Raw genomic sequence first — 19,770 nt, 5'->3', positions numbered from 1 at the left:
AATAATATTCTGCTTGTGTCTTTTTTTAACCCTCTTTTGACATTCTTGACTGTGCTTTTTATTTCTTCCATTTCACCCCCATTGTTACCTTTCTCATACTTTCACTCCCATCAATGATGCAGGCACGTGCTCTTAATTATAACAGAACCAGTTCTTCCAAAATACCTTCCCCCCCAATCCAGATGTATCATAACAATTTATGGTGTTCCCATAATAGAGGAGGAATGCTTTATCTGTGTTATAGGAATTAATAAGATGAAATGTGTTAATAGAGACTTTATGTCCTGCATGGATAGAAGAGGATTTAAAAATTGAATGGGGATAGTGGCAGTGACTTCTGCCCCTAATGAAGGTGGGTCAGATAATGGGCAATATTAACTTCTGGAAAGTTGGCCCTTAAATACAGGACTCCTGACAGAGTTGGTGATGAGATTGAATAAACTGTTTTCTTACGTAGATATAGTAGGCCTGGTTCTGTATATAAACTGAGTTTTTACTGTGGAAAACTCCTTGATACTGCACTGGTAGAAGTGACTGTAAGGTCATCCATTGTAAACATACAGATTAGGTACAATAAGCATTTGTTGGATTTGATTAACATTCATCCCCAAAACTTAGGAACCTGGTCCAGAGTTTCAGGCAGTCTAGCTATTCCCATTAACTTCAGTACTCTTTTTTTTAATCTGACCCTCTAAACCTCTTCACCAGTATACCTCAGCTTTACTGTCTAATTCAGTTTTGACTTGTATATGATTTTTGGTTGACTAAAGTTTGCACAGTTTGGTGATTCTTCTGATTGACAGCTTATGAGGAACACATCTAATGTTCTTCACTTACCTTTTAAAATGGAACTCTTGTTGAAAGTTCAGTTGATTGTGCATATATATGCTTATGATCTGATAGCTTCCCTAAACAGGAATTTGCATACATGCAAGTATTTATGGCCAGTAAGTAAAACTATCAATTGGTTATATTTATAGCAAGATATTAAAAGAACTGAAGCACTTGTGAATCCTTTATTACCAAATGAGCACAGTGAACAGATAAATGACAAAATTGTTCTTTTGTGTAATTACTCAGTTTTGCTCTTGTTCAAACAAAACTCTGGTTCCCTGAATGCTTTCTATAAACGATGTCAGATAGATGGAAAAAAATGTTGAATTTCTGTTTTCTATGTGGTCATATAACATGGTAACATTTGGTCAGATTCAACAGCCCATGACCAAAGAGATACCCTAATGTCAGAGATGTTGTCACTGACAGCAAGTATTGACCTAAACAAGGAGTGTCATATTTAAATGCAAGGCAGACACATTCCTGTACATTATTTCATTCATTTTCTCTTTTAACAATAGTGCATGATAAAATCATCCAATACAGAATGATTGATGCAATATTTACAGCATGGTTACATAAATTAATAATTGTACAAATCTTTGAATGCAGCTGAAGCTTAATTTTTTCTTGAATGATATTCTTGGGTGGCCTTTTTCCAAGGAAAATGTGAACTAGTAACATTTAAGGAATTCAGAAGTGTCAACATTCTATTTGCAACATTTAAAAAATTCTTTATAGATCCAATTTTCATCAGAGAACCAATAGCTGTAAGAGCACTGTTAATATTTGATCTAGTGTAATGATGTCAACGTAATGCCGATTTATAGCACAATCCTAAACATATTTACTAAGAAGTAAATCCCATTAATAGAGTTTACTTCTGTCTAAGCCTGTTCAGGATTGCAGCCTTAAATATTTTCTTTCTCTGAAAAGATGAATGTCTGAATCATTTAATGGTTAATAAGTATTAGATTAAAAATACAAACTTTTGAGGCAAGTCCAGTGTGAAAGATTTTGTAAAAAGCTGCCTGAAACATAATGTTCTATGTGAATAACTTGTCTACCAAGTAGACATTAACATCTCAAAAACATTTAAGATTGGGTTGGTAATCTGCAATCTTCAGATTACTTAATATGGCAGTAGTATCTGATTTGAGAAGAATTATCGAGGAGTAAATGTCTTGAGAATTGCAGTCAACATTTTTAGCTTGTTATTTTCCTTTAATAAGATTTCAGGGGTATTTTATTTTTGGTACCTTGGCATTTAAAATAGCTTGATTTGAAACTTGCATCCCATGGTAGCAGTGATTCTAGGTAGGTTGAAACATTAGCAAAGTGGCACTTAGATTTTGGAAATTGTTGAAATTAAGTCAGTAATACTGAAGTTCCTCAGCAGTTGGGATGTTAGGAACAGATTATGTTCTCATTTTTGTGGAGAAACTATTTTGAATGATCAACCCTTTACTCCTCCCATTGGGGGTGGAGGTTCTGAACTTAATAGCATTTAACATACTTTGAAACAACTGTATGTATTGTGCTTTATTTTTCGTGAAAACCTTACTCTGAGAAGTACATTTTTTATTTGGAAATGCTGGCCTATTTGCATAACATGCAAATATATTGCAACTGGTTGTGCAAGAATGTATTCAAGTATTTTTAAGTATAGGTGTTGTATATTTAGAGCAAAATATTTATTTAGGAGTTTAAATGCTAGCACCTGCAGGTTGGTTTTATAAGCAGTAAGAATGGCATCCAGTTGACAGTTTTGACCTGTTTTGGGTTTTCTTCCCATGTTGGCAACCATTTATCTCATTTCTTCAAGGGATGATGTGGAAGGTGAAGCTCCGCTCTACATATCTTATTGAAGAAATCCTAGTTTTAAAATTACTTTGAAATGAAGAACATTGGAGGGAAAGGGAACAGTTTTAAGAGTAGTCGCTTGATAGCCTACTTCATGCAACATTTTTTTAAAAAGCACTGACAAACAGAACTGTCACACTGTAAATTAAAAATACCAGTGTCAAGATAGGCGTTTAGTCATTCATAAAATCATACCTGTATTTCCCAAAGAGTGGAAGAAAGGTAGAAAGAATGCTTCACATATTGCATGTTTAATCTGTCCATTGGAAGAGATTAGTTTTTTTCTGAAGGTTGGCATGTTCTGTGTTTGCGTCATTGATCTTTTAAAATATGTTGTGATCATTATTGTGTGCATGTTTTTCAAAATCAGATTTTTAAAACTAGTACATGATGATCCAATTAAATTCTCACTTGTGGATGATGGGAAAACATACCATTTCAGTCCTTGCTTACAAGTACAGTTTTATGTATAAATCCTGGACCTATTTTTTTCCCAGTAAATCCCATGGATCTCAATGGAACGAACTTCTTCCAAGCAAGTGTTCTAAGTAAATGTATTAATGATTGAAGTGTAAATGTATTTATAAATACTTATCTTTCTGTATCAAAGTAAAGTGTTATTGATTATATCAAAGCTTCTGGTAGGAAAAAGTCACTGTAAATTGTGGGTGTTAAGTAAGTTACAACAACAATCGGGGACATAGTTCTACACATTTAAGGACTCAAGTCTTCTATTATTTAAAAGTTTTGACAATGCAGAATTCATTTCATTATGCTGATATGCAGACACAGTAGTTTGGCTTAGAGACTTACACACAGTGCTGTCCTAAAAAGAATTATACCCTGGTAAGCCCATTGAATTCAATGGACAAGAGAGTGAAATGCTGCTTAGTATTGTACTACTAATGTACTATTTGCCCAGTTCTTAGGTAGAAAGTGAGTAACTTACCCAATGCACTACATTTAACATATCTGAAATACTACTTTTGAAGTGCTTTGGATGTCTTTGAATGTACCTTCTGAGAAAATGTCTGCTGTACATTTTCTCTTATTTCTGAACTAGGCTTTCTTTCGCAGTTGCTGAACTGACCTGTTTGAAAAGTGAAGGAACATATTTCCCATTTTCATTTTCAAGGAGTTTTCAGATATTCAGTATAAATGTTTTTATACAGAAAAGCCAGATATTGTTCCATTTTTGAAAGATAGAGACACACTAGCATCTGTGTTCCTTTCAAATGGTACATATACATCAATTCATTTGTTATGTTCTTTTCCTTTTCAAACCTTTGCTTTACATAACCTATGCATCAAAAATTGTCCACCAATAAATTATCCAAATACTTCAGCCTGAAAAAAGTCAGTAATTGTTGTTGATGGAGACCATGTATCTCTAAATCCACCTCCCCTATTTTACTACTGTTGCTCCAAATTACTTCTTCCCCCTTTAAATGACCAGTTTCAGATTATTCTAATATAGTCTTTAAAGGGAGGGAATAAAAAGTCGTACAGTTGCACTTGGTTTTTAACCCCAAAATAACTGATTTGGATCAGATTGCTCCCTTTGATTTGTCTTTCCAAAACCACGCAAAAGGTCAAATTATTTAAGACAAATCCACACCCATGTAGATACACATGCTCAAATCCAGTGGTGATTTTTTTTTTTACAATAACTTTATAATACAGACATTTCACATTCTTTACTGGTTAATTTATCCCTTGCCCCTGAGTTAATCTGCTTTGTGGATATTTCAAAGTAATCAGAAATTATTTAATTTATCCTGCATATATTCAGAACTTCAGTGGTGTTCAGACCACCTTGACCAGTGTAGCCACAACACCTTCCAGTGGATTCTTAAACAAGTGGCCTATTCCAGTCTATGCTGTTTGAGATCAACTGCCATTCCATTATAAAACCATTTTTGACATACCTGTTTGACTTCGTAGTTCCTAAAATTCTTATCATTGTTATTTATTTAAAACATTTTTAAACACATCTTTCTCCTAGAAAACAAGGCCTCTAGACGGGTAACAACAATAAAACTAATACATCATAAATAGAGGGAGGGAGCTTGCCATAACCATCAATAAACAGTTTTAAAAAGTGAATCTGCCTGAATCGTCTCCCATCATGATCCCACTCATCCCTTTTCTTTGCAGTGTAGCAGCTATTCATGGTACTCCTCTATCAAATTTGTAATTGTGAAAGTTTCTAGTGTAATAGCCCTGCACTGGTCCGGCTTCTTCAACAACTTCGCAGGAAAAGCTTGACATAACAGCGAGGGCCATACTGAGTTTCATCTTTAATACAGCTCTCGCTGTCTCTCTTTTTCCAGTGTATCAGAACATAAAAGTAGTCAATTTCTTTCATTTTTCTGGAGCAAATATGTGAGTCTCATGTCCAGTTCTCCCACTAACATCTCACAAGAGCAGGAACTACTGCTCCACTGTGGTGGTCAAAGAACAACTAGAGAAGCAAACATATTTTGAAGCTAACATGATAGAGAAGCTAACATGATAGAGGCATCTTGTAATTAAGGTTTCTTGTAATTATTACCTGACTTGTATTTGTCTATTTTGCGATACATCTAGCATGTAAAAGATCACATTAGCGGTACTGATCCAGGATTCCTGAATGTCTTTGTACTTGTTGTTAATTCTCTAGTAGTTAAAGGTAAAGTTTCCCCTTCAGTCATGTCCAACACTGGGGTACCACTGTGAGTGGTGATTTTATAGGCAAGCCGTTTTTGTGGGGTAGTTTGCCATTGCTTTCCCCGGCTATTTTTTACCCCCTAGCTATGAACTAGGTACTCATTTACAGACCAAGAAATGGATGGATGACTGAGTTGACCATGAGCCAGCTGCCAGGATATCTGACCCACAGAGGTCTCGAACTCCTGACCGTGTGAGTGGCAGTGCAAGCACTTAACCACTACACCACGCGGCTCCTCTCTCTAGTAGTTAGCTGCAAGCTTTTACAGCTTGTTTAATAACCTTAATTCCTTTGTCAAAAATGAAATGCTATAATGTTAAAATTCAAACTTTTTTCAAAAGTTACAAATGATGTTCATAATTATGTGGCATTACATTGGGGGAAAATTAGAAAATAATATCAGTTTCCATCATATTTTCATATTCTATCAGTTTCCATCATATTTCAATGCCGCCCTGAGCCCTGTTGTTTGGGGATAGGCGGGGTAGAAATTAAAATAAATGAATAAAATAAATGTAAAAACCTGCAATATTTGAATGTTGCTTTAAAAGTATGAATTCTCTAAAAGAGAGATACATGGATGCAAATCTCAGCATGACGTAGTTTCCATGTGTATTTTTTATGTTTGTGGTTGTGGTTGTCCCTTGTCACTTTGTCAAAGGTCAGCATTAGTTCCATTGGGAAGAAAATGTGGTCTTGTATTTCATTTTGTGCCTTAGGTCTACATGCAGCTTTAGCAATAATTATGCATGCCTTATTTGTTCATCTTTGCTTCCGACATGTACATGGTGGTATTTAAATGTATTTAGCAATATTGTCACTACAGAGCACCTGAAATTCACTGATTTAAATTCCTTTTTCAGTTTACTTTTTTATAATCAGATGATGGCAGAAAAGTTATAAGACCAGCCTAGACCAATGGAAAACAATTCAGACAGAAGTTTTAAAGAAGTGAATCTTTAAAAATAGACTACAGTGGTATTCTTAAAAGAAAAAAAAGGTCCCTCTAATTTTAGGCAAGTTGGGCTCTTAGCATGCATCATAATTTACCTCAAATATGAGTAATTATGCTAGTGTAGTAATTATTGGAGATGAAAGAAATTCTGTGAGATGTGAATCCTGTTAAACTTCAGTAGCTTTTCTTTCAACCAGAATAATGATCAAGCAGTAACTAGTCATGTGCCTTGGGATTATGCTGTAGCAGGAAAAGACTTGAGTGGATCTTGGGGCTATCTTCATTACTATACTTTAAAGTTTGCATTTCCATTCAGTGTCCTTGCTTTTGCACAGTGAGTACCTCAAGTGTTTGATTTAAGTTGCAGCGTCCCATGTTGTGGTACCAGATTTTGTGGTATCAAGACATTTTGGTTGCTGAGGCAGAAAATCCTAGTGGTCACTCCATACTAGTGGTAAATTGTAAAGCTATACATACTAATGGTAAATTGTAAGGCACTCCATACTAATGGTAAATTGTAAAGCTGAACACAGCATTTGCTGTGCTATTGCACCCTAAAGTTGCTACCTGAGATGGACTGTTTCACCCCTCCTAGTGGTAGGGCAGTCTCCATCTGTGATGTGCCTGCTCATGTCTGTTCTCTTCACCCAACTAAAGAAAAAACTCAAATATCAGCTCAAATATCAGCTACTTCTCTATGAATACAGAAAAGGTACAGGGGTAAAACATTAATTGTTTGTGATGATTAAATTGTGTTATTCGTAACATTAAATTAAATGTCCATATTTAACCACAAATATAGATCATTTATCTTTTGTTCCTTTGAATTAGAAAGATATGTTTTCCCTTGGGGTTTAAAGACGGTATTGTATCCTTTGGATTGCCTTTTTCTTTGTGCTGTTACGAATGGGTTTTATTTTAAAAGTGAAGAGATGCTGTGCTTTGGAAAATACTTACTTTGGAATGTGCATAGCATGTGAAACTACTTTTACCACATGTACCATAGGCATTTTAGTATGAAGCATTATCCATTTTTAAAACACTTGCTGAACCTCACTTTGCTAAAGCTAGTATAGTAGTAAGGATTGGCTTGGGTGGCAAATGAGTAGGGATTGTGCTCTTAAGTGCTAATGTTTATAAATGCCAATAAAGGCTTCTTGTTGTTGATGATGTTGTAAAAATGTGAATGTTTTTAAAATCTGGGATGCTGTTGCATATTTGTACTTTATTTTTAAGGATCAGGTTTTTTGCTTTTCCCTCCTTATTTTAAATACCAGAGTTACTATGCGATACTCCAGTTGTAACATTTTTGTACCCTCTTCTGCTACATTGTAGGACTCTGCTTTTCAAGGACAGCATTGTCTCAGTTTTATTAGTAATTAGACTAATATCCAAAGATGCATGTTTGACTTAAAGCTTTCTGGAGAAACTAAAGTTTGGTCTTTTCGATTATTAAACTCACCTGTAGACACTCTACTCCAGGCATTCGTGAAAATCAATATCACCTAGTATTTGAGATTCAGGACTTGAGAAATACTCAGTCCTAATTTGTGCTACAGAATTTGCTAAAGTAATTAATTCTGAGCACAGAACTCTAGTTATAGAACAAATGCATGTTCTGGGAATCCCTTTATGATTATTTTGCATTCCTATAGATAAGAATGAAACAAGCTAGTTGACCACACTCCCACAGAGCACATACTAAGGCATCATTTAGATAACTGAACTGATCCTTTGACACGATATAGACTGATAACATTTTGCCTTGGTGGAGGGGCTAAATCGCCACCGTGTCGCTGCTGCCACCCTCCCTGGCGGTGGACACAGTGCCAAATGGCCAAAAAGGTGGCGTAAGTCTGTTCAGCCTGATAGGGGCTTCCTGGCAGCTGGAAGACTTTTTGGCATTTTAATTAGCGTTACTCCATTGGCTCTCAATACCAGAGGCGTTCCTCCCATTGGCCAAGTGGGCAGTTGCCCAGGGCACCCCCTTGTGGGGGGCGCAAAAACTGCGGGTTCGTTTGTGGGATTTTTTTGTATTTTTAGCGTTTTTTCGTTTCTGTTCTGCAGGGGGCGCAGTTTTTAGGCTAGCAGCACCAAAACTTCAGGGATGTTTCTGGAGACTCTCCCGATGCTATAACCCAGGTTTAGTGAGGTTTTGGTTCAAGAAGTCCAAAGATATGGAATCTCAAAGGGGGTGCTCCATCCCCCATTGTTTCCAATGGGAGCAAATAGGAGATGGGGCTACACCTTTGAGGGTCCATAACTTTGGACCCCCTGAACCAAACTTCACCAAACCTGGGAGGTATCATTAAGAGAATCTTTTACTGATACCACCCAGGTTTTGTGAAGTTTGGTCAGGGGGTCCAAAGCTATGCACTCCCAAAGAGGGTGCCCCATCACCCATTGTTTCCAATGGGAGCTAACAGAAGATGGGGCTACACCTTTGAGGGTCCATAACTTTGGACCCCCTGAACCAAACTTCACCAAACCTGGGTGGTATCATTAGGAGAGTCTCCTAAATATACCCTAACAGTTTGGTGCTGCTAGCTTAACAATTGCACCCCTGACAGCAGGCACCCCCCAAATTTCCCCAGATTTTCCTTTTAAATCCCCCCCCGTTGGCATGGATTTAAAGGGAGAATCTGAGGTCCCCAGTTTAAACATGGAAAGTGATGCTGTTTCAGGGTGGGGGAGAATCAACCCCAAAATAGCATCACTTTCAATGTTGTTTAAACTGGGAACCCCAGATTCTCCCTTTAAGGTGGATTTAAAAGGAGAATCTGGGCTCCCTAGTTTAAACACCATTGAAAATGATGCTTTTTGGGGGTGGATTCCAGCATCACTAGAGAACCCAGATTCTCCTTTTAAATCCATCTTAAAGGGAGAATCTGGGGTTCCCAGTTTAAATAACATTGAAAGTGATGCTGTTTCCCCCAATTGGGGGGACTGAATACAACACCACAAAATGTTTTCATAGCAGTAATAAAACATTTTGAAAGCATTTTGAAAAGGTTTTCCAAAAAATTATTTCTGCTTTGTGGCATGGCCTATTGCTGTGTTCAGATTTGTGAGTGGGGGGATGTTCTATAATGTGATGGTGACTTTGAAACGACCTGGTGTAAAAAATCATTGCTTGGTCACAGTGGGGGAGGGCGGCTGCCCATGGGGGAGCGCCAAACTCCAGTTTGCCTAGATACGCCACTGGGCATAGCTACAAGGGGGAGGGGGGGTGCGTTGCACCTGGCACGTGCCTGGCACGTGCCTGGTGCAAAACTCACGTTTTGCCCAGGGCTCCAGTTTGCCTAGTTACGCCACTGCTCAATGGCGTGTTAAGTATTACTCTGTGCCCTTGAAATTTGTGTTCTGACAGGCATGGCATCCTTTTGGAGAGAGATCCCATTGCATTTGTAGCGTTTAAAGACTGCAAAATGCAAGTCAAGATTTGTTACTAGTAAATCAGTCAAGCTGAGTTTTTGTTAAAATTCCTTTCTGTAAAGCAGTACAAATTAAAGCTGAAAAGAGAGGGTCTTACAGTTCTAAGGACAGAAATACCCTCTGTGCTATTTAGCAAGTGTGGTAGGAGATCAAGAGACACTGTAGATCTTCCTAATGGCTAAATCTTACCTTTGAATAAAATATGTCCCTGAACGTGCAAGGATAAAAGCGTACACTGTTCACAAGGTGGTGCTAGCAAACAGTATCTGCTTCCTTTAAAAAACTGCCTTGCTTAATGACATTTTAAAAATTCTAGTGAGCCATTTTTGAGGAGGCCTTGTGGGTACTCACAGTCTTTGGCATGAAGCAGCCAGGCAGTCTCCCTTCTTGCCTTCATCCTGTTCGTCCTCTGATCATGAAGATTGCTTTTAGTCAACTTTTCTTACAACCAGTGAGTTACCTTCATGAATTTTATTGGTATCTGTTTTATTTTTGAAATTTACCAGTAGCTGCTGCATTTCCCACCCTAGACTTATACTCGAGTCAATAAGTTGCCCAGTTTTTTGTGGTAAAATTAGGTGCCTTGACTTATATTCGGGTTGACTTATACTCTGTACTACTGAAATTTAATAACTTCAACAGAACTTTTTTAGTTGTTAAAATGTAGCAGTACATTAAGTATCCAGTGTGTTTTAGTCTTTAGTATGAAGGCTTGAAATAGTAAACAAAAATCAACCTACATCTTATTTATTGGGGTGCTGTCTGGTTTCCGGGCTGTATGACAGTGTTCTAGAGGATCTGAAGATGCCAGCCACAGATGCAGGCGAAACGCCCGGAAACCAGACAGCACCCCAGTGATTCCGGCCGTGAAAGCCTTCAACAATACATTTCATTTATTGTTTATTCATCATGCTGCCTCATTGTGAACCAACCACTGGTCCATCAAAGTCAGTACTGTCTACTTAGACTGGCAACACCTCTTCAGGGTCTCAGGTAAAAGCATTTTATGTCACCTGATCCTTTCAGCTGGAGATGCTGAAGATTGAATATGGGACCTTTTGCATGCCAATCAGATATTCTTCCGCTAAACTCCAGCCCCTATGGTGTTCATAATTAATTAATTAATTAATTAATTAATTATTCAGATTTCTAAACCGCCCTCCCCCTAGGGGCTCAGGACAGTGAACACCAATGATAAAAACAGCTTAAAATGTAACATAAAACTGATTAGCAGCAATAAAAACTGGAACTGTACAGCGTCAGATGGCGTTCCCCCTCCCCCCTCCCTACCATTATGCCCACGGTAGGCCAGATGAAATGGCAGCAATGTATTTAACCAGGGTGGCCAATTGCCTGGTGGAACAGGTCCGTCTTACAGGCCCTGCGGAAACTCTGCAGGTCCCGCAGGGCCCTGATCTCTCTTGGAAGCCTGTTCCACCAGGTAGGGTCCAGGGCTGTAAAAGCCCTGGCCCTTGTAGAGGCCAGCCTGATAGCTTTAGGTCCTGGGATCACCAGGAGGTCCTCCTCCGATGAACGGAGGGGTCTAACGGGGCAGTATGGGGAGAGGTGGTCTCGTAGGTATGCAGGTCCAAGGTCGTGAATGGCTTTGAAGGTCAAGACCTACACTTCAAACATGACCCGGAATTCGATCGGCAGCCAGTGTAGATGGTATAGGATGGTATAGTAATCCGGTCCCTGCTAGATGTTCCTGTAAGAAGCCTGGCTGCCACATTCTGTATGAGTTTCAATTTCTGGATCAAGGTTAAAAGCAAGCCCACATAGAGCGAGTTATAGTAGTCTAGCTTGGAGGTGACCGTTGCATGAATCACAGTGGCTAGATCAGATTAAATGATGTCTGCCATTTTCATGAAGTTCATGGCTCTCAGGAAGGAAGTAAAATGTGGGTAAAGTGGAAATTTCTGCATAAGTGGGAATTTCCAGTGGACAAGATCCAGGATTTTTTTTGCCAAATCTGCCTGTCCTCCTCTACCTGCATGTTTTTCCTGTCAGTCTCTTATGTTTCAGGACCAGCAGTTGGGATAGGGTGGATTGACCTGGGAGAGGGGAACAAAAGTTTCATTTCACTGGTGGAAAATCCTTATCCCACCATAACTTTTGGATTCAACCATATATGTTCAGAAAATTGTTTGAAAATTTTTGAAGATCCTGCCGAAAGATCCTGATTATTCCTCTTGAGCCCCTATGAGTTTGGGAATTACCACAGTTTGTGACTTACCAAGCCAACCTGCTTGGTAAGTCAGCAGAAAGAACAGGAAGTCAACAGTGTTTACTGAGTCACTGGTTAACCCTCATATTTGGATAGTGAGCTGGGATGACTTGTTGGGTCAAAAACTGTTTATTTAGGTTTTCATTGCATTTTTATGCATATTAACATGGTTTTGTACAGGAGTTCACTGTGAAAGGATCTTGGTGCTGAGGGCACGGTAAAATTTCCTGTTTTTAATTCAAGTAATGCATTTAAAGGTTATATTTTAGTAACATTTTGTATTTGTTTTGTTCATTGTACTTTATTGAGATATTGTACTTTATCAAGGTATTGAACATTATTGTAATCAATAAATTAATTGCCAGTTGAGTTCAAAGCAAAACAGTTGCTTGAAATATCTTTTAATTAGTTGAAACATCTAATTGTAATCAACTTCAGTTTGTGTGTTTTACTGGCTAGAGACTTTGGATGAGGTCCAAAACAAGCCATTTTTGTTTATGTTCCGCTGAAAGAATATCATTTGGGCTATATCCTGTGTCTTGACCTAGGAGAATTAAGTCCAACCCTTACCTTAGCTGTGAAAGCACTAGGTTGCTTTTGGACTTCTTTAGCCTCAATTAATTTGGAGATCTTCACAGTGACCTTGTTTCTTGTGGTGGTTATTAAAATAGGAAATATTGTAAAGCACTTGACATAAAACCTCTTGGATTTTTTGAAATGATTCTATTATCTATATACAAAGTTAAATTAGTTAAATTAGACAGGACCTTTTTATTGTTAAAGAAGATTAATCTATGGCCCAAAGGCTTGGATATATCTTTTTGCCTTGTGTATGAGTATACTTATAATTACTAAATGTTACTGTGAAGACAGTATTTTACTTTTTGTTTTTGCTGTAGAAGTCGTTAAATCTTTTTATTGGTTCTATCAGCTGCTTCATCTCATTTTGTGGCTGCTGTGTTCTTTCATTGTTATTTGTTCATTTAAGGATTTTGATCTATTTCTAAGTATTGACCATGATGTTTAAATTAGAAGCTACATCAGAACCCTTTTTGCAGTAAATGTTCAGGATTAAAATTGCTTCATAATATAGATGTAAAATACGGAATCATGGTACTGATTCCATTATAAAACAACTTGATTGAAGTTGACAAAGTATTTACCTGAAAATTCTTCTCTCGGTTGACTTCTATCCCACTGTCCATAGTTCAGTCTTCAAAATAGTCAGAAAAAGTCAAAAGTGTTTAAGTTATATGTGGGTCAGCTAAAAGTATAGTGTCCATTGAGGTCATCAATAAATGACTGCTAGCTGGATGATTTCTTGAAATCCTGGCTCTGGTTCTCTCCATGGTGACAGCTAACTGAACAGTTGTGACTTTATGCTTGATATTTGTTAATTTTTAATGTGTTCATGTGAGAGTTGAGGCAGAGTTGCATTGTACCTAAGAACTCTTTTTTCTGTTAGTGTTGAGGGTGCTATTTTATTCTGCACATATTCTGATATTAGGAAATTTAACATTATATTCTGAATGCATATGGGTGGTAAGCACATTACAGTAGTTACACCTTTCTGAACAGGCTGGGTGGCAGCTGTGAAAAAGGTGTCAACTCAATGTATGGCAGCTGTGAAAAAGGCAAACTCTATGCTGGGGATAATTAGGAAAGGAATTGAGAATAAAACTGCAAAGATTGTCATGCCCTTATATAAAGCTGTGGTGCGACCGCACTTGGAGTACTGTGTTCAGTTCTGGTCGCCACATCTCAAAAAGGATATTGAAGAGATAGAAAAAGTGCAGAGAAGGGCTTAAGGGATGATTGAGGGACTGCAGCACCTTCCTTATGAGGAAAGGCTGCAGCGTTTGGGACTCTTTAGTTTGGAGAGGAGACGTCTGAGGGGGGATATGATTGAAGTCTATAAAATTATGCATGGGGTAGAAAATGTTGACAGAGAGAAATTTTTCTCTCTTTCTCACAATACTAGAACCAGGGGGCATTCATTGAAAATGCTGGGGGGAAGAATTAGAACTAATAAAAGGAAACACTTCTTCACGCAACGTGTGATTGGTGTTTGGAATATGCTGCCACAGGAGGTGGTGATGGCCACTAACCTGGATAGCTTTAAAAGGGGCTTGGACAGATTTATGGAGGAGAAGTCGATTTATGGCTACCAATCTTGATCCTCTTTGATCTGAGATTGCAAATGCCTTAACAGTCCAGGTGCTCGGGAGCAACAGCCACAGAAGGCCATTGCTTTCACATCCTACATGTGAACTCCCAAAGGCACCTGGTGGGCCACTGCGAGTAGCAGAGAGCTGGACTAGATGGACTCTGGTCTGATCCAGCTAGCTTGTTCTTATGTTCTTATGTTCTTATGTTCTTAGTTGTTCCTGACATTTTGCCTGCATCTGTGGCTGGCATCTTCAGAGGTGTATTGCAGGAGAAAGTCTGTTACACACTGTGTCCAGTAAGAAGGGAATGTTTTGGTGGGGTATAAATTATCATGTCCCCAGATGGGGAACCAATCAGTAAGTGTTTGGGTGGAACTTGCCATGCAAAGGTGTGGTTGATAGTATAGTATTGCAGGTGTGCAATACCATATTCCCTCTGTGATACATCTCTGAAGATGCCAGCCACAGATGCAGGCAACATGCTAAGAATACGATCCACCAGACCACTGCCACCCAGCCCGGAAAACCCACCACAACTAGTTGAATCTGGCCGTGAAAGCCTTCGAAAATGCTGCTGTGTTTATTGAGTCAGACAGTGGCTTTCAAGGTCAGCATTGTTTAGTTTGAATGGTAGTGGCTGTCCAGGGTCTCAGACAGAGAACTTTTTGCATTACCTGCTCTTGATCCTTTTAACTAAATATGCAAGTGATTGTATCTGGGACCTTCTGCAATTCAAAGCCACGTTCTGCTGCTGAGCCACATCCCCCTTAAGTCATTATATTAAATCAGTCCAAGTTGATCAATCTATCTATCAAAATTTATAAAAGAAATTCACTATATTATGAGTGTGTATGATAGTGTATGTTGTATACACACACCTACATATCTGCATTTGTGGATGCAGAAATAGCTGCACTTTAAGTAGTTCAATGTGTTTTCAGATTACAGATGAAAATGTCTTAGAAGTCTGTGCAAAGTGGATTGTGTTCTGGACAAAGTTCACATGAAAGTGCAACAGAAATACCAAGAAAAGGTAAATTAACCTTGACTGGATTTGTAAAAAATAGCATTAGTAAAGTTTAGACAGTGAAACAAAGGTAAAGTCTTTAATGTAGTAAATTGTGAGAGGCAGAATAATAACAAGCTGTATAAAGAAAGTTTAAAAGGAAAAGGGGAAAAAACTTTGACTAGCTCAGTCTCAATTTCTGTAGAGGTAAATCTCGTCATTTTGGCGGGTAGATTGTTGAATGGGATTATAAATACTAGTCCTCCACCATTTCTGCTGCATATGCCCATTGTTAAACCTTCTTGTTTAAAGCTATGTAAGAATAAAGCAGATATCAGATCATAGCAGTGCCCAAAGGTACGTTTTGTAAATGGATGATATCAATAGATCTTTAAAAGTATAATTTGTTGTTTTAGTTATTTACAGATTTAGTTTAATGGTAACTTTCTTTAAACTTCTGGAATTTTGAAGCTGTGAAAGTTACATTAAATCTAGTTTGTTCCTATGATTTAAAAAAAATCTTGATCTACTTGAGTGACATGATCCTTATACCAGAAGTCTTAAAATACTCAACAGACATTTACTCAGGAGCTCTGTATGTGTGTAAGAATGTACATGGAATTTTAAATTGGAGTTGATTTTATATAAAAATGCCAGTTGTAGTGTGACCTTCATATATTTACTTAGCTTTCTGTTCAGTACATTTTTTATTTTACTGGTTTCAAGAAGAATATATGTTTGTGTATGCACATTTGGCAGGATTACGTAGTGGAACAAACATTGGCTGAAGAATGAATGCACTTTTAGTGTTAAAAGTGTTTTACATTCATTCCTCATCTCATTCATTCTCATATGTATATCAAGAATCGTCACTTCCTAAGGGTCATTTCCTAATGGTCACTTCCTAAAGGATGCCACCAAACAACACAGCTGATTGGCCATCTGGCGATCTCTTTTTATGCTTTAGTGTTTTTTCCCTTTAAAATTGTGAGCTCCTAAGAGAAAAGGGAACTATATTGCTGTCACTTTTAGAGGTAGATCATTATAATTTTGAGAATCAAGCCATTGCTAGGACTTACTTGAGTGCATTTCTCTCTCCATACCAAATGTCCCATGTCAGTGGTTAGAGGCAGGTTTTTCTGATATGGCATCCAAGTACAGATGAACCTTGCTGCCAATTTTTAGAGATTTGGCTATTTGTGACATTAAAATGTTTAGATGTAGGGTTTTGTAACATTGAGGTTCGTTGAGGTTCAAGTTTGGTTTTATTATTCAATCATGAATGAATCTCCTAGCAGCCTTAACTGTGGTAAAGCTTTCTATTTGCATTGATGGTAACTGTTTAAAAAGTTCATTTTATGGAAATGCCAAACGCATATTTCATATTGCATGTGACATAGCTTGTACAGATTTTAATAGAAAGTGAATAACTTCCAACAACAGCTTGGAAAATGACCTTTTACTCCTGATGTCCTTGTTAGTTCTATTTTTGCCTTGTTCATCTTGCTCCGGCCTTTGGTCAAAGAATACTTGGAAGCAACTTCACACAGCAGCATCATATTAAATTATATTTTATAAAACAGCCATTCCCTCGAAAAAAGGTCTGATTATATCAATCTCCTTGCATCAATTATGGGATGAGATATGGTATCTTCGTAGCCTAAAAACCGATCATTTCAGCATAAAGACCTGTCTATTTCATAACTACTTTTCAGCATTGTGTAGTGGTCCAGAGTAGGTGGATTCTTGATTCCCCTTTCCTCAATATGAGCAGTGGACTGTAATCTGGTGAACCAGGTTTGGTTCCCCACTCCTACACATGAAGCCTGCTGGCTGACCTCTGAACTCTCTCAACCCCACTTACCTCACAAGATGTCTATTATGAGGAGAGGAAGGGAAAGAGTTTGTAAGCTGCTTTGAGACTCCTTACGGATTGAAAAAGTGAGGTATATATCCAAATTTCTTCTTCTTCTCTTCTTAATGACCCTTTAAAGATCAACTGATTCGAACATAGGTTGTAACCTGGAATGTTAGCTTTAAAGAGACTTGAACCATAGTTTATGTCAATGGGGTTCACTGTTTACCAGATTTGAAGCTATTTTTAATACTCTGCTAAATTTCAGCTATGGCTAATGCCTAAGCAACCGTTGACTGGATAAGGTTTATCAACTGATTTGCACCAGAGTGGAGATGGTCTGGAAAGATGCCATGAGATCCTCTCTCAAGCTTCATCACATCTGCATTGGCCCAGAATGGAACTAGCTTTCAATCTGTTTGTTGTCCTTGGACATTTGATTCTGTAATTAAGTTCCACTCAGAGCTCTGATTTAAATTGCTTGTAGTTTTGCCTGCATTAAGACATCTTTATAGATAAGATTTAAAAGGCATGATCTAGCAAAATATTTTAATCTCCCATTGAACTTCCCAAATGCCATGAAAATGAGCTTGTGTTTCTTTTTCCAGTTCTTTAATGTTTCTTTCTGCAACATGTTTTTCCTATTCAAAAAGGAGGGATAGTCTGTGTTTATGATTAGCTTTATATGGGGGAGGGGAAAATGCATAAAGATACTTGCAGAAATTACAGTAATTTGTTGATGCTAAAATAATGGCATACACATATCACTTCTGTTCTGTCTGGGTAGCTCTGTAAATTGTGTATTGATTATGCTAATACGTCTAGTGTCTTTATTACTTGTCTGCTGATACTACTGAAACATGCAGATAGGATACATCTTTTCTGGCAAAGTTGTCATTCTAGTGGGAAAAGACTTCTGTAAATTTGGGTGAAAAAACCAAAGAATTCCAAGTTGTTTAGTTAGGAAAGACCCTCGCCGTTTCCAGGACAGTCCTGTTGTTGGAACTGACTTTACCACAGACTGTGAATTCTCTGTGGAGCTGTGAATTCTCTGGGTCTCTGGGTCCGTGAATCCCTTAGGACTTGAATTGTTTTCTCCATCATTGTCCCTGGCGATCCTAGGTCTTCAGACTGGTGGCAGCCACTAAGCAGAGACTTGGTTGAGTTATGGTTGGCATGTAGATCCTTATAGGGATCAGAAGAGGATTTACCTCCAACTCAGTGCTCTGGGTGGGTGGCAGCTGCCCAGACAACGGCTTGGAGACCATTGGTACTTAATCCCTATCCCCATATGGATATCTGGACTGGAACCACTGCCACCATTGCAGCTGTGGGAGCATTGCTATAAGAACTAGGAGCTTGGCTCTGATGGACCCTCTGTATTTTTGTAGTTGTTTAGTTAGGTTTAGTAAGTCTAAGATTAAGTTTATTTTTTCGCTAGCAAGGTTGTTTAATAATTCTAGATTAATAGTTGGAAGGGGTGTCCATAGTTTGCCTAGGTTGAAGTTTGTTGTCCTCCACTCTGAAGGGTCGTACCGAAGGGTGGCGAACTACTGTGTTTGACTGGACTAAGTTAGGTTGTGTTTCCAAGGATAATGGGAGAGAGGCGCAACTTTTAACCAGCACTCCCAACAGGGAGCATATCACCCCAGTGCTGCGCCAGCTGCATTGGCTCCCGATTTAGTTCTGGGTTGAATTCAAGGTGTTGGTATTGATCTTTAAGGCCAAACGCAACCTGAGACCTGCATACATTTGGGACCGCATCTTCCTGTATTGCCCCAACTGTACTTTACGTTCTTCTGATTCTAACTTGCTGGTGGTTCCTGGCCCTTCTTCGGCTAGCCTCAACTAGAGATAGAACTTTTTCAACCCTGGCTCTGGCTTGGTGGAACGCTCTGTCTCCATCCACCAGGGCCCTGCGGGACTTGGGTCAGTTTCACAGGGCCGGTAAGGCAAAGCTGTTCTGCCAGGCCTTTGGTTGAGACTGGCCGAGATTATAGAATTATCTTTCAGCTGCCCCCCTAAATTGCCAACTGCCCTGTCCCTCTTGAGAGGGGGGAGGGGGAGATAGCGGTTTTTATTCTAATTGCCATCTTGAAGAAGTTTAAATGCTTAATTTTGTTTTAATTTTATGAGCTGCTAATGTTTTAACTCTGCGAGCCACTAATGTTTTAATTTTGTGAACCACTCTGAGCCTTTGGGGAGAGCGGCATATAAATGTAAATATAAATAAATAAAAGAATCTATATTCATAGGAGGGTCTGTAAAATAATTGTTTATTCAACTGTAGGAAATGCAAAATATAAACAAAATAAGGTGGACAATTGTATCAGGTCAAACCCTTTTCTCCTCTTCTGCCCCTGGCAGCTGTTGTTGCTATATTAGGAGGGCCACTAAATTTAGGAAGGGCACTAAATCAATATCAATCTATTTTTATAGTTTATTTTTGGGATATGTGGCTTCTCTTGCTTTGTTTAACAAGCTGAAAAGAACCTCAGTCATTCAGGGCAGCAGGTATCTTCCTAAAATTTATTAACCTGCCTAGTGTAGAAGAAAATAGGCTTTTTTCAATTATCCAAAGCTGTTATTTTTATTATAGTTTGTAATAGTATAAATACAATAAATCACTACTTTTGTCCTCCATAAAGAGTAAGCTCATCTTTTCACCGTGTTCTCAGCTTTGTGTGCACCCATTCTTTCTTATATTAAGTGTCCAG

The 19,770-nt window shown here is 38.3% G+C and overlaps 1 protein-coding gene across 9 annotated transcripts in view; it reads left to right on the top strand.

Annotated features, from left to right (window-relative positions):
* ZNF521 (zinc finger protein 521) overlaps positions 1–19,770 on the top strand; it is a 346,723-nt gene that overhangs the window by 2,453 nt on the left and 324,500 nt on the right. The window contains exon 1 of one of the 9 annotated variants that reach the window (XM_048507497.1): positions 15,164–15,225. The exons of the other annotated variants lie outside the window; for them this stretch is intronic. The gene's annotated coding sequence lies outside the window, so the exon portion shown is untranslated. Of the gene's footprint in view, positions 1–15,163; positions 15,226–19,770 lie in introns of those variants that run through there. 9 annotated transcript variants of the gene reach the window in all.

This window comes from Sphaerodactylus townsendi, linkage group LG09 (assembly GCF_021028975.2).
Source record: "Sphaerodactylus townsendi isolate TG3544 linkage group LG09, MPM_Stown_v2.3, whole genome shotgun sequence".
In the NCBI taxonomy this organism is placed as follows: Eukaryota; Metazoa; Chordata; class Lepidosauria; order Squamata; family Sphaerodactylidae; genus Sphaerodactylus; species Sphaerodactylus townsendi.
Note: the sequence above shows the minus strand (reverse complement) of the source record. Positions and strands in the feature narration are given on the sequence as shown.